The sequence below is a fragment of the Cavia porcellus genome, unplaced genomic scaffold, assembly GCF_034190915.1.
Source record: "Cavia porcellus strain 051 isolate PalLab524CR breed Dunkin Hartley unplaced genomic scaffold, mCavPor4.1 scaffold_9, whole genome shotgun sequence".
Lineage (NCBI taxonomy): Eukaryota > Metazoa > Chordata > Mammalia > Rodentia > Caviidae > Cavia > Cavia porcellus.
In genome coordinates this window covers 8366778-8378084 of record NW_026947492.1, presented here as the reverse complement: position 1 = coordinate 8378084, position 11307 = coordinate 8366778, and the positions used below count along the sequence as shown (strand labels likewise).

General features: G+C 44.9%; 1 pseudogene; it reads left to right on the top strand.

The window, feature by feature from the left end:
• Window positions 1-6620: 6620 nt before the first annotated feature.
• Window positions 6621-8184, top strand: LOC100730371 (U4/U6 small nuclear ribonucleoprotein Prp4-like; annotated as a pseudogene).
• The last annotated feature ends 3123 nt before the right edge of the window (window positions 8185-11307 follow it).

Here is an 11307-nt window from a genome sequence, read left to right as displayed (position 1 = left end):
TAGGAGAAAAGCCACATCTCTAACCCCGCGACGGGCCTGTAAGTCCCCACTACCCCACCAGTGTCTCTGTGCATAGAATACCTCTTTAGTCGATGGCTTTGCTTGGATGCCCAGTTTCCGATGTCTTTCAAAATAACATTTATCTGGCTTTGAAGGTCTTATTCTGGGGACATTTCTTATTTTCCTTCTTTCTTCTTTCAAAAAGAAAGAAAGAAAGAAAAACAGCAGCTTTGACTAGTCTGAGGGTGACACGAACGCCTGATTTTTATGCAATGTTGCAAGTGCCTTTCAGCAACACAATGGCAGCTTCTTTGACAATGTCATGCGTCTATTCAAAACAACCTGCATGCCAGTCAGAGGCCTGGGCGTCTGCACAGCGCTTGTTCTCCGTGGTGATAAGGCATGTTAGATTTTCCCATTCTATTTGAGAAATAATTCTGGTCTTTTTAAAGTCCCCTGCTTTTTTGATTATTTTTTTTCTTGCCTCTTTGCTGAACAATAGGACCTGTCCCTGTTTGATTCCTTACGTGATGCTTGTGTGGTAACAACTTAAGAAAGAGAGAAAAGGAGAGCTAGGACAGGCCGGGGGCCGAGGGGGGAGAAGGCCTTGGCTTAACAGGCGCTGCCAGGTGCTGGTCAGGAGAGGGACAGCGTTAAGGAGGGCCCAGAGATTAGCACTGGTAATTTCCTTGGGTCGATTGGTACCTACCGCTCCTTTGTTGGAAGATGGGGTACGTAGAAGGATGGGTTAATTATCAAGTCTCCTGCTCTCCTGTCTGATCTGCCGCAGCCACCCCCACCCCCTTTAGCAGGTGTGTAGCACCAAGGATGGTAGGTGTGCTTCCTGCCCTGCTGGAAGCACGATGCATACAAAGAGAAACAGAGAGCGGAGACCAGCGCTGCAGATGGAGACAGAAAGGCCTCAACCGCCTTCTACTCCCAGCAGACACCCCAGCTGGGATTTGCTCATTTTCATTCTTATGTCTCCAAATAGTGGTGCCTTCCCAAATGGTGTTGTTAGTTTTAGTTGTGTAATAAACCACCCCAAAAGTTAGTGGCTTCAAGCAACCACACTTATTTAGATCACAGTCCCTCGGAGTAGTTTTGAGCTGAGTTAGGCTAAGTTGATTTTAGCTGGGTTCAGTGACCCACGTTGACTGGAGGGAAGGGACTGACCAGCAGGTCCAGGTGGCTCTACCCACACGGCTAGTGGATGACGGAAGGAATGAAGGGATCGGACTTCGTGTCTCATCATCTAGAAGGCCGGTGGGGGAGGGAGTGGCCCGGGGTTCCCACGGCAGCAAGAGGACAGCACCAAAAACACAGGAGCCTTCATGGCCCTGCTCCATTGTTAATGCGCAAATGCCCAAAAGAAGTCATTTGGCCAACTCGGCTCAAGGAGTATAGAAACAGACTCCTGGCCCCATCTCTTCATCAGAGGCTATGGGAGAAGGAATTATGGTCACTTTGTGTTTTACCTGCTGCAGCCTGGATATTCCTCCCCCATCCTCCCTGCACCATGAAGATACATCCACTCACAGTGAAGTTTTACGCTCACTCAAAGCTTCAGGGGATTTCTTCATGAACCTGGTACCTAATCCCTCTTGTTGGTCGTACTCACTTAATTTCTACTGAATGACATCTGCTGTTCTTTAGATTTATACCTTTTCCATGTCCAAAGTAGTTTAGCTTCTCCATTTTGTGGATAATGGGAAGTAAGATCATCTTCCTTCCAATTCATAGTATATCTGAAGTATCAACACGTGACTCCAAGTCCAGGCTTCCTATTCCAAGGTCAGACACATTGTGAGGTGATGACACACTTTCTTTCATCACACAAGGTGAAACAGAAGATGCCCCAGTGTTGGTGTGGTTTGTGCCTTACCTCATTACCAGGAAAGAATTCAAACTGGTTGTTATGGTTTGTGTCTAAATGTTCTTCCAAAAACCTCTGCAACTTTAGATGGGACTTTTTCAGAGGTGGCTGAGTCTAGAATGTGTGATTGATTGATGGTGCAATCCTAGGATTAAGGGCTCTGGGATTGAGGGTGAGTGATTTCTGGATCTGTCCACTGAGTGGATTGGCACTTCCTTAATCCAGGTAGACTGGATGCAACATAAGGGACAAAAAGAGGCTTGTCTCCCTCTTCCTGTGCTGTTTTGCCCACCTTGTGGGCACCATGAACTGTCCTGTGATGCCCCTCTGCCGTGCGCCTCTCTGTTTTGGAGCCAGCCAACTACGAACTGAAACCTCTACAAACTGGGTACTAAATAAATCTCTCCCCCTTTGACTTTGGGTGTCAGGTATTTTGTCTCAGCAATGAGAAAACTAACTAAGACAGTGGTTCTCACAACAAAACACAAAACAAAAGGGGCAGAGACAGTGTAGAGGTTACAGAAGCACCAGCAGCTTTTCTCAGACCTCAGAGATGAGTAGATTGTACCATTTGAGCAGATTTACTCTGAGTTTGCTGGCAGCAGAGGCAAAAAGAGAACATCCATTAAATTATATTGGTTTTTATTTTCTAACCAAAGAAAGCATACAAAATCATCTGTTGGGACAATTTAGTTTTGTTGGCTCAAAGCAAGGGTAGACATTTGCTGGACATAACTCTCGCTACGGAACACTAAGCAGCCTTTTGGACAGCATCCTGTTTCAAAGTTGCAGAAATACAATTATCTGCTGGGCCCCTTTCTCCCTACCCTGCCGTGCCTGGTGTGGGGTGCTGCCCACAGTGGGCGCTCAATCAATGTTGCGGGCTGATTGGTAAGCAGCATCGCTGCTTTGACTTCTCACCAGGAGCTGAGGCTCTATTCCTGGGTGAGTGGACAGGGCTATTTGGAAGGCTAAATTAATTGATTGACTATTGATTGGACTACAAACCTCTGTCCAATATCTCCAGAATCCACAACTCCTAGTTGAAGAAGCATTTGAAATTCCATCTGAGTTTCATGTAAGCAACCCAGATTTGTAAATCACTGTGCAGACCAGACTAGAGCTTTAAATCCTCACTACTATGTACTGATGAGCGTCACTGAGTGGGTTCTTTCAGTGAGCTCACCCACACGCTACCCTCCAGGCAAGTACTCTGAGGATCAATTGACACAATATAGGCGAAAATTGTAGTACAGGCACGAGCCGCCTGAGTATAAGCTGAGTATCCCTTGTCCAAAATGCTTAGGACTAGATGTGCTTGGGATTTGCACTTGTTTTAGAATTTGGAATATTTGCATACATTCCTATAATGAGATACCTTGGGGGTTGAATCTAAGTTTAACCACAAAATTCATTTATGTTTCTTGTACACTTAGCCTGAAGGTAATTTTACACAATATTTTTAGTGTGTCTGCATGGTTAGGCATATAATTTTCCACCAGTGGTATCAGGCCAGTGCCCACGAAATTTCATGTTTTGGAATATGAATTTGGAACTTTTGAGCTTGGGTTGCTCACCCTGAAACCTGCTTATACTTTCAGTGTAGGACTCAGCTAACGTTGCACTTTGGTCTCAGGATGGGACTGTCCAAGTGCACCCAAACTCGGTGCCTTGTGGTAACACATATGAGAGAAAAGAGGAAGAGAGAGGCCGGAGAACCCCCCACTGCCTGCCGCGCAACCAAACTCTCACCAGGGAGCTGCTATTCCGTGGCCACACTTTTTAGGGCCAGGTGCTTTAAAAGCCTCGGCCTTAAGACATGGGGATCCAAAGGGTCCTCTTCTGCGGCATCTGGTATTTTGCAATAGCACTTGGTTCAGGCTTGCGCCTCTGAAAGTCTGATAAGTATACAAATTCCCCACTGTTTTGTGAGTGTACAGATGATGGGAACACAACATTTGCATCTCTAACAAGTTTCCAGGCAGGACCACTGCTGCCAATCTAGGGATCAGACATGGATAGAACCAAAGGCCAAAGACGCTGGAACCTTGCTGATGGGAGAGATTCCTTATATGGTCTCAGTGTGCGCAGTTCTGAAGGTCCGACCTGGTGGGTCACATATGTCCCTGCCCTTCAGAACTCATGGGTTAAAGGGGAGAACACAGGGATATGGAGAAAATGCTCCCCAGTCCTGTCTATCTCCTTAAACAAAGGATATTTGGGGAATTCAGAGTGTGATAATGGCCAGAAGTCTATACTCTCCCCTGGGGGAGCAGGCTGTTAAGTGATTATGCTTCTTAGCACTTTATTTTTTCTTTAATTTTAAAAACTCAAATTAATTTTAGCTGGCACAAAAATATCAATATTGTACCTATTAGTGGAGTATCTTGTGATATTTTGATGCATGTATACATTATACAAGTCAGGCTAAACACAGTCTAAACATTCATTTCTTTTTGGTGAAAACTTTCAATAGCTTTTTTTTCTTTTTGAAATATACACTATATCACAGTTTACCACCACCTTGAACCAACAAATGAAGTTACTCAGGGGTGTACTATTTACATACATATTCTTGCTAGTGTAACTTGGCGTGGGAATAATTTGCTAATTGATTTCTAGAGATGTGAAGGACAGAGGCACCGAGAAGTCCAAAAAGTGTCCCAAGGTAATTCAGTGGGTAAAAGCAACTCAAGTCAAACTTAGATCCTGGTCTCCAAAGCATACATTTTTCCAGGGAACCCTGCAAGCACAAATATCAATAACCTGGAGAACTGCCCAACGCAGGCACCAGAGGCCAGAGACAAAATGTAGCTCCCCACTGAGAGGGAAAAGGATGCAGTCCTGTCCTTCCTTCCTGCTCTACAGCAAACTATCTGGTGCATTTTAAGTGCCATGACACAGCCGTATGTCCCTACGGCCAGAGCCACAGTGTACTGGGATACTAATCTATTACTTAGCAACTTGACAGTCTGGGGTTTCCACTTAAAAACAAGTTAAAATATGTCACTTGCTTTTCAGTATTTTTTAAGAGTGCAGTTAGACACGGGGACGTTAACATGAATAACCTCAGATTTGTGTGCCGGTCAGATGGATTCTTACACTTCCTAAGTGCTTAAAGTGTACACATTTTAACTTGAAAAATTACCAGGTTTGTCTAAAGAAAAATTCTCAAACATAAAACACGAAGCTCATTTGAAGGGAGAAATTCTCCAATGGAGGCTGTCATAAAAAAAAGTTAAACCAGGCATAAAGGGAAATGTCAGATGTGTGGGAGAACCAGCTGTCTCTCTTTTTTTAATTTTTATAACCTAGATCAGATTATAGAATATATGAACGTCTGAGGATGGGCATCAGGAGGGCCAGGAGGGAGTGGACTTCACTCCCCCAGGGGATGTGAGCTCTCTCCTAGAGAAGGCATTTTTTTAAACTTCTAAATAAAGTGCTATAGAGTGGCACATTTATAACCAGCAAAGAATTGCTCAAACAAGAGATGCTGTCAGCTATGTATTTAAAAAGCTTTTTTTCTGGAGGAGAAAGAGAAGCAAAATTCTCTCCTCTCTTCTTCATGTGCCTTCAAGGGGGTGCTGAAGGATGGTGATGATTCTTCACGCTTTCTTCTCCTCCTTGGAAGACCAGCTTGTCTGTTGGCCTGAGAATGATTTCTGCTCCTTTTTCTCTCTTCTCCACCTCTAGCTGAACTACCTTTATACTTTCCATACAACAAACAAACGCACAAACACACACCCACGGAGGGAAGCTGAGTCTCTGGCCCAAGACGGCATGTTGTAGTTGGACGATGGTGGAGGATAGGTTCGAAGGATTCAGAAGTGCTTCTTGGTCAAATCCAGAAAGATGAAGAAGGTGAAAAAGGATATAAAGAGAGAGAAAAGGAGTGCAAAACAGAAAGGAGAATGCTGCGGTTTGAATTCTAAATGTTTCCTAAGTTGCATGTGTTGCAGGCTTGGTCAGCAGCCTGGCATACTATTGGGAAGTAGGGAGATCTTTACGTCCGTGGGCGTGTGCCCCTGCAGGAGGCATGGGACCCTGACGCCTCCTCCCTCTGTCTCTTTCTCTCTGTTTCTCAGCTGTTATGAATTGGACAGGCCTCCACCATGCGCTTCCACTATGGTGTACTGTACTGCTACACAAAAGAACCAAGTAACAATGAACTAACTCTGAAACCTTGAGCCAAAATGAAACTTTTCTCTTTGCAAGTTGATTATTTTCAGGTATTTTGTCATAGGTACGAAAAGCTGACTAGTACAGAGAAGGGCTGCAGAAAATAGGGGCTACTGGAAAGAAAAGGCATGGGAAAGAAAGAGGAGTTCTTAATCTGTGAGAATGATGTTGGTTTAAGGCTGACCCCAGGTCTCCACCTTAAGCTTTTAAGAGATGTTTCTCTTTTTGTCCTATTTCTAGTCATGGCAAAGCTATGGCACCAAATCCAAGAAAGCATGATGTCATTTCATCCCAAGTATTGTTTAGCACTGCCCTTTGCAGAAGGACCTGGCTGGAAGGGGGTGGGGGTGAGGGTGAGTTTGCAAACTAGACCCAAGCGAAAAGTAAGCATGAATGAACTTGTGGTTAGGAAAATGCTGGAAAGATTTTCACTGGGAAAGGAATGGAGAATTAATGCTATTTTAAAATGCCAATTTTGAAGGTAGTCTGCTTTGCTGGGTGCATAGTGGATGGTCTAAAACCTGGAGTGAGGTTTTCACTGAGGTCTTGCAGCTCTAAGCCCGACATGGCTTCTTCATGAGCCTCTTCCATAGCAACCAAAACTAAAGGATGTGATGACTTAGTCACTACAGTTGGAAAGAAACCATTCATCCATTATGGAAGTTTGGAAGAGAAGGAAAGGGAATGCCTTGCCTTGCCAAGGGAGAGTCTGGAGTTTTGGGAAAAGAAGCACTTAAAGCAGGCATTGAAGCAGGAAATATTAATATGACTTCTGAAGAAGTATTCCAAATTGAAGAACACATCAGCGAGCGCCTGGCAGAAGTGTTGGCTGAGTTCGAAAGAAGGAAGCGAGCTCAACAAATCAATGTTTCCACAGATGACTCAGAAGTCAAGGCTTGCCTCAGAGCTGGGGGAACCCATCATACTTTTTTGAGAGGACCCTGCTGAAAGAAGAGAAAGGTTACGAAACGTTCTCTCCGTGGGTAGTACTGATGCCTTAAAAAAGACAAAACAAGATGGTGAGAAATCTAAGAAATCCCAAAAAGAGTATCAGCAAACTTGGTAATGTGAAGGACCAAACAGCCTGGAGGTGGCCAGACTGTGGATCACTAATTATTCACTACTCAGGGCAGTGAAATGCTTGGAAGAGGTCCAGCTCCATAAAGAGATTCTTGAGACAACTAGAGCATCCCATATGCAAGAGCTGCACAGATCCCTCTGGTCTTGGAATAATTTCTGCCACCAGATTGGAGATGATTGACCCATCTCCTACTGCCACTGTAGTCCCAATTCTAAAATGCTAGTCATAGCTTGTTGCAGTGGATTTTGCAATCTCTGGTCTGTTTCTGATTGTAAACTCCTTCACACTCTTTGAAGTCATCATACAAATGTAGAAGCAATTGTATTTCATCCCAAATCCACTGTGTCATTGGACCAAAAAGATATCAACCTGGCTTTTTGTGATTCTGGGTTTGTGAATCTTTGGAGTCTTGACAGGGCTGAACCAGCGGCAGATACTGAAGGCCATACTGTGTGTGTAGCTCAAGTAATGTGGCATCCATCAGGACGTTTCCTGGGCACCACCTGCTCTGATCATTCAGGTGCTTAGAGGATTGGGAGGTTAAAGAGGAGATCCTGATTCAGGAAGGCCACAGCATGGGTGCAGATGACATTTGCCTTCCATCAAGATGGCTCTTCGGTTGGCATTGGGGGACTGGATGCATTTGGTTGAGTTTGGGACCTGCATATGGGACGTTGCATCATGTTCCTAGAAGGCCACCTAAAGGAAATCTCTGGGATAAGTTTCTCCCCTAATGGCTACCACATTGCAACTGGCAGTGATGAATACACCTGCAAAGTGTGGGACCTTCCACAGCAGTATTGTGTCTATACCATCCCTACCCATCAGAACTTGGTGACTGCGGTCCAGTTTGAGCCTGTCCATTGGAACTTCTTGCTCATGGGCACCTACGACAGCAAAACCAAGATCTGGACCCACTCGGGGGGTCCTCCTGAAGACTGGCAGGACACCAAGGCAAAGTCATGGGCATGGACATTTCTTCAATGGGCATCTCATAGCTGCTTGCTCATATCATAGGACCTTCAAGCTCTGGATGGCTGAATAAGCAAAGCCATTGGAGAAAAACTCACCTCAAACTGCCCCTTAGAAGCCATTTTCCTCAAAAGCAAAAAAACTGGTGCATTTTATTTTGTTCTATCATGTTTCCTGTCAATTACCAGGTATAGATGCTCAATAGAATTGATTTTCATACCAACTCCCAAGAAGCCTGGTCTATATACGGTAGTAATCCCCTTTTGTGATTGAAAATTTATTTCTCATCCTCGGGCTTTGCCAAAAACAATGTAAACATTGTTTTTATTAATCTTTGCATGAATGTTCTACGATCTTCCTTGTAGCACTGAAAATTGTGACTCCTCTGCATGTTTGGTTCTTACAAACTTGCCTTTTCATGGTACATGCTTCACGACGGCATGTGATCTGTCCAGCAGGTAAGGTGGCTGGACTATTCCGGGAGCCCTGGCATACCAAGGAGCACCTTGCCACTCACTGGCTGAACAGTGCCTGACCTGGCAGCTGGCCCCTTTCCTCTCCTTGAGAATCAGAGAGGAAACAGTAGACTGCAGCTAAGCTGGTGATCGTGCAGGAAGGAGGATGGGGCACGTCCTGTGGAATCCACTTGAGATGCTGACCGCATCAGGAAACTCACAACCAAGTATTTGCTTGGTCAGAAAACGTCTCATTTTGCTTTAAGTTCAGTATCCTTCCTGTTGTCCTAAAGAACAGCCATCATGTCAAGATTCAAAAACATTTTTAGAATTATAAATAATAATAATAATAATAAAATAAAATGCCAATTTTAGCTTGACTGGCTTTTTTTTTCTTAGTAGGCATCATCTGGGATGATTAGCAAGTGCCTGACGGGAGTAGCAAGGACACTATGCCTGTCTCCTGCCACAAGCCCTGATATCAGTGATGGTGAACGTTTGGGAGCTTTCAGTAATACAAACAGCCTGCCGTGGCATGCGTGCCGAAGGTTGGCCACCACTGCCTATGTCCTGTTTTGTAATCCTGCCTACACCTCCGGCATCAGCTCATAATCCTCCTTCATCATGGGTACCTTCTGCCCGGATGATTTCTTTCTGTACATGTTTTCTTCACCTTCAGAAATATCCCTCGGCCCCTTCTGGGCTGTGTTAGTTACTGAGTACACAATGCAAGCAGGATAAGAACTGGTGTTTCCCACAGTATTGGAACATAGTAGGTGCTCAGCAGACGCTTGGGTGCCGTGGAGGAGCAGCCATTGCTCCAAACACCTTGCATGCTGTTTGAATCCCCAAAAGACCGCTGTGTGGCCAGATGCTCCAAGGGTTTTCATTTTAGAGACCACCTACTCTGTGGGATGTTGTCCAGCGTCACAGACTGCAGGGAACAGACCTGGGGTTTGAACCCAGGTGTCTGAGGCTGGAGTCTGCTCATTCAGCTGTGACTCTAAGTCTCCTGAAAGCCTCCGTTGCACTTAGGGTACTGTTTGAACAATTAAGTCAAGATTTTGATCTCATTCAATAGTCTAAATATGAATATGAATAAGACCATTCATTCATTATTCTTTTTCCCAGTTTTTATTAGTACATGATTACAGAACATAATGGTTATGTTCCTCATGGGGACTGAGACATGTACATAACACATTCTAATTATTTTTTCCTCCTCTTCCTCTCCCCTCCCAAACCCTCCTCCATCACTTGACTCTTTCCCATTTTAGTCTTAAAAGTTTTTGTTTGTTTGTTTATGCCATGTTTATATTTTGTCAGTTACACATCACCTGCTCTTCCCTGCCCCACCCAGAGTTGCACACCGTCCTGGACCTCTAGATTCAAAGGTGGGCCTGCTGGACCCAGCTCTCTTTATTTGCTTTACTCTATCACTTAGATGAAGCATCTGAACAGCCCAGGAGAGACAAGAGTTCCAATCCTGTCACTGGTTTGCCTGCAGGGATTTTATTGATTCCATGCTCCGAGTACTATCCACAGAACCAATCAGGAGATATTTTCAAACAGAGATTGACACTGTTCGCAGGACCAATCAGAAAAGTGCTATTTTCAGCCCTTCATTTACACCTGGCAGGAAGCCCACAAAATCTTTTCATAGGGCAATTTGAATTTGGTACCAGGCCAAGCGAGTTTTTTTATAGGACAACTGACCCAGTGTCTTATCTGTATGAAGGGAAGCCAATCCAGAAATTTTGGATACAAAAGATCCTTTTCCTTTATCTTCTGATTTGCTGTGATCCTGTTTGCCAGTCTACCCTTGCCCTGAATATCATACCTTTTTTCTGCTGTCAATAAACTTATACTTCCTCTGTAAACATATCTGATGACAGAAGCCTTTCCCGTAGCATAAGGCCAGTATGATGAGCATCTGAGATCTGCGTCTCAAGCCAACCTTCTCTGCAAAGCCCTCCACCACTTCACTCCGCTCATCTATAGGATCAGGGCTCTTATATTCTATATTGTGCAGCCCAGAAGTGGAGGAGGTGAACCCCTGGACTCTCTCCTGTTGTTCTGTAAAGAACTCAAGGAGGGGAGATCAGAGGATAGATTATCTCATGTTTGAGCCTACTCTGGAGTTCACCATCATCATGGTTGGAGTAGCTTCCTGTCTTGTGCCCTCCACGCCTGCAGGGGGCACCATTACCACCAACTATAGTGCATGTGGAGCTCTTTGGAGCCTGACTCCAAGACACACCTGGATTCACATGTAGGTTGTACTTTCTGCTACCGTGTGATCTTAGATAAGCAATGTACCTCTCTAGCCCCCAGTTTCCTCACCTGTCAAATGGGCCATGTTTGGCCTCGTCTTGCAGAGCTGTTGTAAAGGTGCCGGGAGATGGCATGTGTAACCGGCTCAGCACAGAACCTGAAGGAGCGAGAGCTGAATATGTCAATTATTATTTTTTGAGCCTGAACAGAAGGGAGGCCACAAAAGAGGTGTTCGACAGATGTTCATTGATTGGCAAGTGGCTTCCCCAGAAAGCCTGGACTTGTGGCTCTTCCTCCAAAGGATTCCGCTGGAGCGGGGTAACTTTGCTGAAGCTGTAGGCGTGGTGTGGCAACGATCAACACTGGCCTAAGGAGGCAAGAAAAAACAGAGAATGCAAAAGAAGCACTTCTCGGCTGAGGCTGGGAAAAAATACAAGGCCAGGGCTGCCCCTCTCTTGGCCCGTCCC